At 55.2% G+C, this 13,040-nt stretch overlaps 1 long non-coding RNA gene across 2 annotated transcripts; it reads left to right on the top strand.

Moving 5' to 3' along the window:
* The first annotated feature begins 2,782 nt into the window (after positions 1 to 2,782).
* On the top strand, positions 2,783 to 8,984 carry LOC121022571 (uncharacterized). 2 transcript variants are annotated; one of them, XR_005787004.1, is made up of 3 exons: positions 2,783 to 3,154; positions 7,252 to 7,572; positions 8,640 to 8,984. It is a non-coding gene; the product is annotated as an uncharacterized LOC121022571 (long non-coding RNA). The 2 variants fall into 2 exon arrangements; XR_005787003.1 differs by having other exon boundaries at positions 7,252 to 7,600.
* Positions 8,985 to 13,040: the final 4,056 nt, after the last annotated feature.

The raw sequence follows: 13,040 nt of genomic DNA, 5'->3' as shown, positions 1-13,040 counted from the left end.
AGAGCAGAGCAGGCAGCCCGAGGGGGCTGCGGAGGAGCCAGGTGGGGGGGGGGGGCTCTGAAGCCCTCCCTGTCCCCCCTGCCTCTCTCCCCTGTAATGTGGGGAGGGTTTATCTCACCAGGAGCAGCAGGCTCAGTCACTGATCTAATCAAATTATTCAGCATTAAAAACTGCCAAGACATTCCAGTACTTCAGCTTCCAGAGACCCAGCTGGGATCAAATGCTAATCAACATCGCCACGATATTTATTCCCACTGTCAGGCTGCTGCGTGTTTGTTTTCCGAGGGCTGCATACTAAACCAGAGGAGGAGGATGGATAGGCCCGTGGCAAGGGGATCAGGACCAGGGATGGTCAGGAGGAGGGCGGGCGGGCGGGCAGGAAGAGGAAGGGACCCACAGGAGGCACCTGTGGAGCGGGACGCACGGACCCTCGATGGCTCGTGCTAGACGCAGACTGGCAAGGCCGGAACCCTGGGCTGCCCTTTCCCGCCTCCGGGATCGGGAGTCCCGTTGAGGCCAAACCAGCTGCCGGTTTGGGGCTGTGTGACGACCCCTGGCAGGCGGCGGGCCCTCTCCGAGCTTCACGATCCCTCCTGCCTAAAAAGCCCGCCGCCCCCCCGGCCGGCTGTGGGTTCCACGAGAGGGAGGTAACAGAGGAAGCGGTGCAGGCCCAAGCCTTGGCTGTGTGACTTCACACAGGTTACTTGACCTCCCTGCGCCTCGGTGTCCTCGTCTATAAAAGGACGATGATAATAATGACGGTGCCAATCCCGTGGGCTCACCTGTTGTGACATTTAAGCGTGCGATTACACGGAAAGCGTACCGGGAGAGCTCAGGGTACGTTAGGAATAATTGCTAGCTTTTAACATTATTGCAAGGGTTGGATGAAGTAATGTCCGTAAAACGTACCAGGGCAACTGCAGCAGATAAAGTCTGACGATAATGGCCATCAGGACGAAAGACTGAATCAGGTGGCGGACACTGTCGCGGTGTGGGGGGTGCCAGCCCCTCCCCTTTCCCCGGGCCCCCAGAGGGGCCTCTGCGCCCAGGCAGGGACGGACAGACTTCCAGGAAGTTCACAGGCCTCGAGATTCCTCGGCAGCAGCCAAGCAGAGAGGACGAGCCCCACGTTCGCCCCTGAACTTGGCACCTCTTTCCCGGGATCCAGCCTGCCCCTCGCCCACTCCCTGAAGGTCACAGTGCCCGGGGGGGAGGGGGGAAGCCTAATTAATTTCCTTTGTTTTTCAGAGTTTCATTTTTTAAATTACAGCCTTCCCTCCTCTCTAATAAATACTCAACAATTAAAGCTTTTTTTCCCCAAGTGTGATTTCAACATTTCAATGTCCCTCCCCTCCTGTCACCTTCTCTGCCATAAACAGATTCGTAAAAACTGCTTTTGACGCCCCAGCTGCCATTAGCCACTTAAAATCCCGTAATTATCATCCTATCATGGGCCTGTTAACGAGCAGTAAAAATAAGGCCATTGAATATGGTAATTTATTCGTAAATTAGCCTAATGAGAATAGGTTTCAGACACTGTTTACTTGCGGGCTGCCTACGCCTGGCCGAGGCAGCGATGTGCCTGGGAGGGCGGTCTGGTGGGGCAGCGAGCCCACTGGGCGGTGACGCCCCCTCCCCACGGCTCCGCGCCCCTGACGTTGATCCCCGCTCCCTTCATCAAGATGGTGCTAGGCTTCTGTGGGCCACAGGCCGCGGAAAGGCCCTGCCTGCCTCGCCCAGGTGGTAAGACTCGGCCATCGCCTGAATGCCTGTGCTGACCGACCCTGGGAGGCATCTGTCAGCAGGCTGACCTTGGGCGGGTCACTGTGTAGCCCTCTGTTTTCTCACGTGTATAATGGGACTGGTATGCCAACTAAGGAGTTATTTTAAAGATTGATTGAAATACACACACATACACACACAGCTATTTATATATATTTGTAACTATTAGGGCATTGGGAGATAAAATCTAGAAGGCTGGACTTTAGGAGCTGGCTGGCTTACCCTTAGAATGTATCCTTTATTTATTTATTTATTTATTTATTTATTTATTTATTTTTTCAACGTTTATTTATTTTTGGGACAGAGAGAGACAGAGCATGAACGGGGGAGGGGCAGAGAGAGAGGGAGACACAGAATCGGAAACAGGCTCCAGGCTCCGAGCCAACAGCCCAGAGCCCGACGCGGGGCTCGAACTCACGGACCGCGAGATCGTGACCTGGCTGAAGTCGGACGCTTAACCGACTGCGCCACCCAGGCGCCCCTTGTATCCTTTTTTTAAGTTGAGTTATTTATTTTGAGAGAAAGCACAAGCAGGGGAGGGGCAGAGAGAGAGGGAGAGAGAGGATCCCGAGCAGGCTCTGTGCTGTCAGAGCAGAGCCCGACGTGGGGCTCGAACCCACAAACGGTCAGATCCTGACCTGAGCCGAAATCAAAAGTCGGATGTGTAACCGGCTGAGCCGCCCAGGTGCCCCTAGAGTGAATCCTTATGGTAGTGGGTTGAACAGTGAGCCCTGCAAAAGTCACGTTTACCAGAAACCTCAGACTGTGGCTTCCCTCAAAAATAGGGCCTTTGCGGGTGTAATTCAGTTAAGGTGAGGTCAAACTGGATGAAGGTGGGTCCAAAATCCCAAGAGCGGAGCCCATAAAAGATAAGGACCCACAGGCACAGAGCAGAGGCAGGGGCCACTGGAGGCAGAGGCAGCTTCCCACCAGAAGCGGGGAGAGTCAGGGCAGGCTCCTCCCCTAGAGAAGGGGTGTGAGTCAGCGCTTGAGGCAGAATGCCTGGGGGATGGAGTTGCTTTTTTCTGAGATTTGCCTTTGGCTGAAATTTGGGCCGAGGAAGAGCCTGGGGTCTGAGCCGGACTCTGCCGCGTGAGAGCCCCGGCATCTGAAGGTCCGTCTGGCTTCCTGAGGGCAGGGGCTCTGTCCAGCGTGGCATAGCTTATTTTGGGTGTCATTAATATTTGTTGAGCAAAAACTCAGCCACCAGTCTGTGTAGGATGTTTACCGAGAGCCCTCACCGGTGGGCCAGGTACCTCGCTGGCCTTGGACCGGTCTGCCTGAGACCCAGGCTGCTCTCCAGGGCTCCAGGCTGATGTGGGTGACAGGCATCAAAGGGACCTTTGTAAGAAGTACTACCACCATCCATCAGGTGAGTCTGAAGACCCTGGAGCCCAGGGGAGGCCCCGACAGGGGCTGGGGTCTCGGGGAGGTCTGGATGAGTTCAGCTTTTCAGTCACATCGTGACTGCGTAGTAGACGTCAGCCAGGAGAGGGACCACAGGGGCCGAGTCCTCAAGGCGACAGCGGATCGTGGTGCGTGCTGAGGCCGGTAAGTCAGGTCGTGGGTCTGAGCCTCAGTTTCCTCATCTGTGAAATGGGTTCAATGGCCTGCACCTCCTGAGCTTGGCAGGGAGTCGGTGAGATATAGCATGGCCAGTGCTAGGTTGTGTGCGAGCCAACAGAAGCTGCCATTTCTCCACTGGTGGCGTTGTCCTTGACTTGGGGGGTCAAGTTCTCCTGGGGCCGGAAGCCTGGCAACTTGGCCAGGTGGCCCCACTGCTCTACCTCGGTGCCCCTCTCTCCCTCCACCCTGATCCTTTGCCCTCCACCGGAACCGGGCTTGAGACAGACCCCGGACTCAAACTCGCAAGAAAGGTGGTGTTCCCACGTTCTAGATGGGGAAACTGAGGCCCAGCTATGTGGAGAGGCTTGCCCAAGGTCACCCACATTGCTCGCCGCTCTGCCTGACCATGTTCCATTGCTTCCTTAGATCTGGTCTCCATGCCCAGTTTTGACATCCACCCCAAGGCCTTCCCAGTGCCTGATGCAGGGCTATACAAATCCAGCCCCACACTCAGACCAGTCTCCAGGGGTCCTGAGGCTCCTGTGGCTGAGCTCCAGTGAGCTGAATGGATACGCCCTGTGCCTTGGGGCTCACAGTCTGGTGGGGGGTGGGTGGAGGTCGACCCTATTTTGATTATTGTCGGGTAAGAAACAGGAACCTGGTGTCAGGACAGGGCATTTCACATAGCTGGGAATCAGGACATGCTTACCTGAGGAAGTGATGTGGAACTGAGACCTAAAGTAGGACAAATGAACCCGGAGATGGGCACAGCTAGAATGTTCCAGGTAGCAAGGATGACACGTGCAAAGGCCCTGGGGCAAGAGAAGCCCGTTAAAAGGACAGTGTAACTGGATCCCAGATATGGAGGGGTAACTGATGTGGGGCAAGGTAGGAGCAGCAGGCAGGGCCTGGACCATACAGGCGTCTCTAGTCCTTGGAAAGTAGTTGCGTCTTCATCCCAACAGTGATGGGAAATTTCATCAGGAAGGAGGGCTTCCTGGGCCCTCCCATTCACGTATGGTATGTTAAGAATGGCAACGAGGGTTAGAGGGAGAGGAGGCTGTTTCATTCATGGCCTTGAAGGAATGAATAAAAAGCAGGAAGGGGCAATGGACGCCAAGTACAGCTAACCAGGTTGGTGACTGCATAAAGGCTTTGCAGAGCCACAGGCCCTGGGGCAGGGCGAGGTCCACTGGAAGAAGAGGTTCTCTCTTCCAGAAGTGCTGTAAGGGCTGTGTCTGCCGTGGTAAGAAGCAGCCCGTGTTCCTCAGCCCTCTCATCCTGAACCCAATGCAGTCACTGATCACTACAGAAAAATTGTGCCCTCAGGGGCTGGAACCTGAGACAGTCTTCTCTCTCTTCACTGAGAGGGGGCCCTGGCACCCTTGAGTGGGGAAGCTGACCCCACCCCAGCTGGCAGGGAAGGCAGCTCCCTTTTGGAATCTCCTTTGAAACCAACCTTTTGGATGACTCAGAGCTTTGGGCCCTGGAGATCTCAGATGTCACAAAAGTATGCTGGTCCTAAGATCATCATTTCCTCTCTCCTCTGGGTCTCTCTGTGCAACTCATGCTTTTCATTCCTATGCTCCCTCTCAATGTCTCTCTTTGTCTCTCCGTCTGTCTGTCTCTCTCTCTCTCTCCTCCCTTTTTCCTGTCTCTGGCCCTCAATAATATAAACTTTCCCAACTTAGGCTCCTGTTGCATGCTGGGGCAGGTGCCAGGGACCTGCACCCTATGTTCTCAGGGTCTCCTCACCACAGCCCCATTCCTTTCATTTGCATAAAAGTGGGAAACTAAGGCTCAGAGACACCGGTGTCTTACCTGAGGACACACAGCCTGGAGCGGGCAGGGCCATCACAGCTCAGACCACAGTCCATTGCCCTGTCCAGGGTTTTCCCTCTTCCTGTGGCTGTTGGGAAGAGAACTGCCAGTTGAAGCTCTGCCCCGGACAGGGATCCTGTCCTTGGCGCTCCACTCGCCCCTTGGCTAACAAAAGGTCCCCATGAGGTCAGAGCAGGTGGAACTCAGATTCGTTCTGGCCTTAAAACCAGAGGAGACAAAGGGGCGCCTGGGTGGCTCAGTCGGTTGAGCGTCCGACTTCAGCTCAGGTCACGATCTCGCGGTCCGTGAGTTCGAGCCCCGCGTCGGACTCTGTGCTGACCGCTCAGAGCCTGGAGCCTGCTTCCCATTCTGTGTCTCCCTCTGTCTCTGCCCCTCGCCCGCTCATGCTCTGTCTCTCTAAAGAATAAATAAAAGCATGTTTTAAAAATTAAAAAGACAAACAGAGGAGACACGTGACTTCACCTGCCACATCCACAGCGTCAGCCACCGTATTCTCAGGCCCTTGTCAAAGCTTGGATTCGGGGGCAACGCATCTGAAAAATCACGCACCCCCCGCCCCAAGGCAGCCCCTGTTTTACGCCCCTTCGTGGCCCTGCTGCCTCCACATCCGCTGGGGACCTGGGCCATTTTTCTTCCGTCCCCTGACAGAGGCTGCGAGTTTTCAGGGGCAACCGTGATGAGGTTTCCGACCGACTTTTGACCAAACGGATTTCCAACTGCATTTGAAAAGGAAAATATCTTTCCAATGTACCAAATAATGAAAAATGACTGGGCGAGTTTATAACTGTTGATTTAGCCACCAAGTTCCCCCCAGCCCTGACTCGGGTTCTCTGGAGGTTTTCATCAAGCATTAATTCACTCTCTTTCTCGGCACGCAAAGAAATAGGCCCTTCCGAATCCATCCGGCAGTACATTAGCTTCAAGGCCTGTTGGAAATGGTTTAGCATCTGCTCTTAATAGACACCGCAGCGCACAAGGCGGGCGAGGGCTGGGCTGGCGACTCGGGGAACCGACAGCCTGGGAACTGTCACCCAGAAGAGCCACAGGGCATAGCAGGGGAGTGGGCTTTGGGGGGGGGCAAGGGGACACGAAGCTGGGGGTCCCCAGGTGAGCTAACCCGCATGTGAGGCCTCCAACCAACTTGTTAAAGCCGCCAAGGAAGTCAAGGGAAGGTGCCACGGCAGGAAGAGGTGTTCCATCTATGCTGTGCACTCAAAGTCCATGGAGAGCTCTTGAACACCCCAAAGCCTGGCCACACCTCAGCTCAAGTATGTGAGAATCTCTTGGACAGAAAGGATCCTGGGGAGTCAAGACAGTTGTAAAAATGACTGCAAGGGGTTCCAGCGTACAACCAAGATTGAGAAGCAGCGGCTGCCTGAGCAGGGGTTCCCAAAGTAAGGATCCCCGGGGCCAGCAGCGTCAGCATCACCTTGTTAGAAATGCAAGTTGCCCGGGGCCCCCAGCCCAGACCTGCTGGATCAAACACATTCCTGGGATGGGCCCAGCTTTCCAAGAGATTCTGACGTCTATACAAGTTTGGGAGCCACTGACCTCGCCGGGGATAGGGAAGGTATGTTGGTTTTCCTGGCTATGCACTCATTCATTCATTCATTCCCCCAAGTGGTCATGTGCTTGGCACACGGAGTGTCTCTGCAAGGAGCCTAGCACTGGCCCAGGTACTGGGCATCCAAAGGAAAAGTCAAAGGTGTGATTGTGCACCCAAGGAGTTTACAGTCTTCCCATGGAATTTCCTAGATGATACAGACAAAAGCGAGGGCTGTCAAAATGAGGAAAAGCTTTGACCTTTCAGTAACAGCCTCTTTTCCCTGCCTGCCTACGCCTTCTTTTCTTCATGGGTTGGTTGGAAGCCTCGCCTGTGGCTTAGATCGCCTGTGTGCTCCCACTTTGAGCAGCTAGCGCCCCTGCTAAGAGGTCCACGCGGGCATTCTCCTACTCACATAGGCGTTTGGCATCTAGGAGCCACCCCCGCTCTGAAAAAAAAAAAACAAAAAAACGGCTTCCCTGCCCACTTCTCTCCCCTTCCTGTGTATTTCTCGACAGGAAGTGTTGAAACAGGAAGTGGTCACCTCCCATCTTCTGGGCATCCCGGCCGAGACGCTGTCACGGAAAACGCTCACCTCGGCCTAGTCCTGCGTACGAGATTACCCATCGCCGCCTCCCTCCCAGTGACCCAGGACCACCTATGAGCATCAGGGCCCAGCGCGTGATCTCAAGCTCTTCACGGTTATTACAGGTGTCAACAGGTTGGAAATAAAGCCAGAAGCTCTGTTGAGATTCGGCCGTCAAGATCCAAAAAGGAGCATTCTGCTTCCCGGCATTCCTTGCCAAGGATGATCTCAGATTCATCTGTTCCCATTCACAGTGAGCAAAGGCCTCAAGTTTATTAAGGGTGCGGCTGCGATTTCCCCTTCTCCTGTTCCTGAAATTGCGCCTGGGTGGGGATGCTGATGGTCAGAACTGGGGCAAGTCCAGACAAGAGTGTCCTCGTATTGGCAGCCCAAGATGTCTGCTGCCTACAAGGGCTTTGGTACCTCTCCTTGCTGGTCTGTCCTCATACCATTAGTGCGCTCGCTCTCTCTCCTCTGCCTGCCCCATCTCCACAGACTCATCTCTTTTTTTCATGTTGAGCATTTATTCTGGGAACTCAGAGTTGGATGAGGCACAGCCCTGTCTCGTGGAGCTCACAGCTGGAGCACAGGATGGGGGCAAATGGACAAAGAAACAGACAGTAAAACATGGCTGTAGGAAGCATCCCACTGGAGGCAGTTTGCATACAAGCGTGGGGAGAGCCATTAACACCGCCTAGAGAAATAGGGAAAGTTCTATGAGCAAAGGATACCCAGACCGAGGCAGGTTGGTTTAATATCTCTGGCAGAACCTGCCTGCCTCCCTCAAACCTCATTGATGCAGGTCTCTTTAAGTCTTAGGGAATAGTCTAGAGATCCACAGGGTAGGCTAGAAGTCCCAGGGAATTCACCAGCCCCAATGGAGAGTGGCCCTCACCCACTGACTCTAGCGAGACAGTGTATCAATACCTCAGTTCCCTCACTCCTCGCACCCTAGATGGTGCTGAAGTTTGTGTTTGATGGTGTTTCCTAGAATTTCTCTAGACATTAGATTAATTTAGACTAATCTAGATTAATCTAGGCTAAGCACCCTCAATAACTGGCTTTATAGCATTCCCCACTCCCCTGTTGGGGGCATCCGAGGATTCCCCTCTGCAAATACTTCTTCCCTTTGCATCTCTATCTCCCAGTCTGCTTCCGGGGAGATTCAAGCTAAGATGGCTTTCGAGCAGGAGCCTGATGTCAGGTTTGGGTGTCTGAGAAGGGCTGCCTTTTCTGTCCATGCAGTTGGGAGTTGGACTCCTAGGTCTCAGCATGGACACGTGAGACAAGACAGCCCGTTATTTTGTGCGCATACTCTAGGACACAGCCCAGCCTTCCAGACCTCGGAGTGCTACCAACCTCCCACGACCACAGCCCTGATCAGCTTGCAGGGGTGCTCAGGTCACCCACGAGTGAACACCTGCCCAGAGACGGAATGAGCCCAACTGAAGACCACACAACCCAGCTCCCCCAACCCCATCCCTACGCTGGTGCCTGCACTCAACCGAAAAGCAAAAGACAAGGTGCCTACAAGATAGAAAGTATCCTGATATAAAACCTCGAGAGGGATGGGGCGCCTGGGTGGCTCAGCCGGTTCGTGGCAATCTCACGGTTCGCGGGTTCCGGCCCCGCGTCGGGCTCTGTGCTGACAGCTCGGAGCCTGGAGCCTGCTTCAGATTCTGTGCCTCCCTCTCTCTCTGCCCTTCCCCTCCTCGTGCTCCGTCTCCCTCTCTCTCTCAAAAATAAACATTAAAAAAATGTTTTTAATGCAAGAAGGATAGCAGAAAGGAAATCTCGTAAAGTAGCATAAAACAGCATAACCATCCTATCAGACCCCTCCCCAGTACACTCTGCAGAGCTTAACTATTTTCAGTATGCGTAGTCATACCTGCATCTGTAGCTCCTTTGTTTGTTTGTTTGTTTGTTTGTTTAAGTATAGCCTAGTTCAGCCTAGTGCTCGCAGGTGCGGGATACAGTCAGCCCAGCTCCGCAAAGCAAGGTCAGGTCAGGATGCACCAGCCCCTCTGCATCCCAGAGAGCATCCTTCTCCTCCTCTAAGCCTCAGACTCTGCAGATGCAAACCCAGAAGCTCCGGGGAGGTGGAGGACGTGACTTGCCCGTGGTCACTCTGCCGTCGCCGAGTCGAGGCGGGATTGGGGCCAGGAGGACCCGGCTCCTAGGTACCTGATCCGGCATATTTTGAGGGAGGAACTGAGGCCCAGAGGCAGAAGTGGTCTGCTCAGGGAGACTTCTGAACCCAGGACCGCTGACAACGCGGTCGTCATTGAGTACCCGCTGCATCACAGGGTCGTGCCAAGGGCGGCCATCTTCACCCTGTCTGCTGTGTCCTCCAAAGTGATCACACTTACCCTCCAGTGGCTTTTACGTGACCGAGTCCCCGGTGTGTCTCATGATTGAAAGGGAAAATTAACAGTTAATGGAGAGGAAGGGAACAGGGGGAAAAGGGAGGAGAGAGGGAGAGAGGGAAGGAGGGAGGGAGATCAACCTCAGAAGGACTGTCCCTGGGGAGGTGAGTTAGACTACGAAAGAGCTGATTTCTACACCTGGTTGCAACTCCTGAGAGCTTTTACACCTGGCAACAGGCTTCTTCATGTCTTTGCGCCTCGTCCAATGGCAGTCTGCCTGATGCAGTCACGGACACCATCGAAGACAGCGATCCTAATAATACTTCCGAAGAACTTGCTCTGCGCTCGGCCCTGCCGTACGTCCTTTACGATCTTGCGTCCCCGGCTGCTCAAAATGACCCCACGGGAGGGCATGGATCCCACCCCACCTTGCAGACGGGGAAACTGAGACACGAGTGTGGTCCCGTCACGTCTGGCCACGCTGCCTCTGCTCTCCAGCTGGGCAGCGTGCTGACGGGGCCGCTGGCCCCTGGGTGGGAGGATGTTTGTGACAGAGCCCGGCAACGGTGCTGGGGTGCTCAGCAGACAGTCACTCTTTGCCTGGCCTGCCGGCTTCCGCGCCCTGAAGGCCGGGCTTTGGAATCCACAGATTACCCCCCCCCCCGTGCCCCCTGCCCCCTGCCCCCTCTCCTCCCAGGCCTCCCTTTCGTTAACCCCAGACCTGATGGTCCCTATGAGGGTGGCCGCTCCCGGCAGGGGTTCCGAGCCTGTTCAGGCCAGCCCCTTGGCCGACCGCTCGGTGCCCAGCACCCCATTATCATTCCACCGCCTTCCAACAGAAATTATAAGCACTTTGTGTCAACCCCCGTCTGCCCCAGCAGCTGCGCCGAAGGAGAGCGATTGAGGTCAGCGGAGGCAGACAGCCTACCCATCACGCCCGCCGCGGCCATTCCTCACGCAGCGACATGCAATCTCCCGCCGAGGGTCACCTCTGGGGAAGCGATTCCTCCAAGCCCAGAAGAAGTGCCAAGTGGCAGCGTGGCCGAATCATCATGTGAAACACATTGGAAATAGCAGCCTCAGTAATAGATGGTTCACCAAAGCGGCCCCTTCCTGCCGCGTGTGACCAAGACGGGATTTACTGTAAGCACATTAACCTATTCGTGCTGTAGCACATGGCCCAGGAGCCCGCTTGGCAGGCAGCACAGGGCAAACCCCAGCCGGGCTATGGGGGGACGGGCAGGAGCCAGCAGATTTTATCAGCCAGGGAAAGGAAGAGGTGCCGGCCCCCGGTCCCCGGGCCCCATCCCAGGGAGACGGGCCCGAAGGGGGGGCTTGGCTGGTCGCAGCCTGCTGTCACCTCTGAGCCCCGCGGACTCTGAACTAAGGCTGGATCAGAGGAGAGGCGTCTGGGTTTCTTCCTGCTCCTGCGGACATCGGCAGCGTGGCAACTCCAGACTCTCCAGACCAGCGTGTTTGGGGGCAGGGGTGGGGGGGCGGGGGAGGAGAAGGGAGAGGAGGAACAGGATGGCGAGACACAGAAATATGAATGGAAAGCAGAAAAAAAAACGTGAAGACGATTTGAAGACTCGGAGGGGGACACCCTCAGATGAGAAAAAAGAACATCACAGGAAGAAAACATTCCGAAGGAGACAGAGGAGGAGGCGGGGAGGACAGGGGGGCAGGGAAGGGGCGGGGCGAGATGCAGAGGGCAAGAGCCTGCCTCTGGAAAGCTGGGTTCTGTTTCCACGGAGAAGAAAAAATGTTCTTTGTTATCCAGAGCCTTGAGTGACACCAGCAGACCCCCAAACACCCCCTCTAACACAGCGGCACCCAGGCTAGCACCCACACGCACACACATGCACACACACTCACGTGCACACATGCACCCACAGGCACACTCACGTGCATGCACCCAAGCACACTCATATAGACGCACACGCACGCACACTCACGCGCACGCACACACACTCGCTACACGCGGCCCACACTCAACCCCCGCCCCCCAGCCCTGAACACAATTCACTCCCAGGACAGATAGAGCATTACGTGGTCCCCTCCAAAGGAGACAGGCCCAAAGCAGACTGGGGCTGGGTGTGGGGGAGGGGAGGGATGAGCGGGGCGCCCCGGGAGGGGCCCAGGGAAGACCCCAAATGCGATTGGAGCTCCAAGAGCCCTGGGGCCCGCTGTGGGGCCGCAGCCGCCCCAGGTCTGGACCTCTGCCTCATCCCAGCATCAGGGTCCAGTCTTAATGGGCTGTGGCCCTCCGCTAGCTAGAGAGAAAGGGCCACACGGGCTCCTGGACCCAAGAAGCTCCTGCAAACAGCAGCCGGTCTCCGGGCCCAGAGCCGAGCTGCAGGCTCCTTGTAGGTGCCGTGACCCCCTTCTGAAGCCGGTGGGCAGCTTCCGGCCACCCTCTGCCTGCCTGTCTCCTGCCGCCCCTGAAACCTCCCGGTAATTTGCCAGAATTAACAGATTTATGGCAGCGCGTTGGTTTGGATCAACTTTTCGTATGTACTTTGTGAGAGAAAAACATTTTCCTCTTCCCCGACTTACTGTTTGCCCATTAATACGCTCCACATTCGCTGGTGCTTAATGACTGTTCAAATTTTCTCTGTTCATAGAGAATGTTGTTGTTGTGATTAAGGGTGCCAGGGCTCTCACAAGTACAAACACACCAAAGCCATAAAAAGGGCAATTAATTCTTAAAAAAAAAAATGCAAGAGTGGGAGAGAATGGATGTTCTGTTTACGGAAAAGCAAGAAAGAAAACATATTTCTAAGAGGTGTCCCTTACAGGACAGTAAAATCTCCTGTAAACCACCAGGAAAATGTCACCCGGCAGATATCTGGTCATTGGACGGCCACGTGTCAACCGCTTAGAAAGCCTGACTCTGGACAGATCACTGGGAAAAAAACCACAGCGTGTGGGCGAGGTGGATTTTCTGGCCCGGACTCCGTCCCCAGCTCTGGATACGTCACCTTCTGCCTCGGAACCTTGGATTACACATCTGCAAAATGGGAAGCTGGGCCGCCAAGGACAGCGGTCATGATTCAAGAGGAAAAATGTGTCTCAAAGCTTCCTTTGGTGCCTGGCGAAGAGGCAGACGAGAATGACCCGGCTCCTCGTTTGTTCGCACGTTTGTGGAGCGTCTTCTCCGGGTCAGGCCGTGGGCTGTGTTCTGGGGGTACAGCGGCAGCAAAGACGAAGGGACCAGTCCCAGGCTGTGTAGAGCTGACGATCCAGGAGTAGGGGACAGAAATCTGGAGCCCCAACACGAACTAAATGAGAATAAGAGGATGAAGAATGTGAGGTGGGGGAGGACAGGCAGGTGAGTTGGGCAGAGACAGAGCGG

The sequence above is a fragment of the Herpailurus yagouaroundi genome, unplaced genomic scaffold (genome assembly GCF_014898765.1).
Source record: "Herpailurus yagouaroundi ecotype Mexico unplaced genomic scaffold, PumYag 428, whole genome shotgun sequence".
Classification (NCBI taxonomy): Eukaryota; Metazoa; Chordata; class Mammalia; order Carnivora; family Felidae; genus Herpailurus; species Herpailurus yagouaroundi.
Note: the sequence above shows the minus strand (reverse complement) of the source record. Positions and strands in the feature narration are given on the sequence as shown.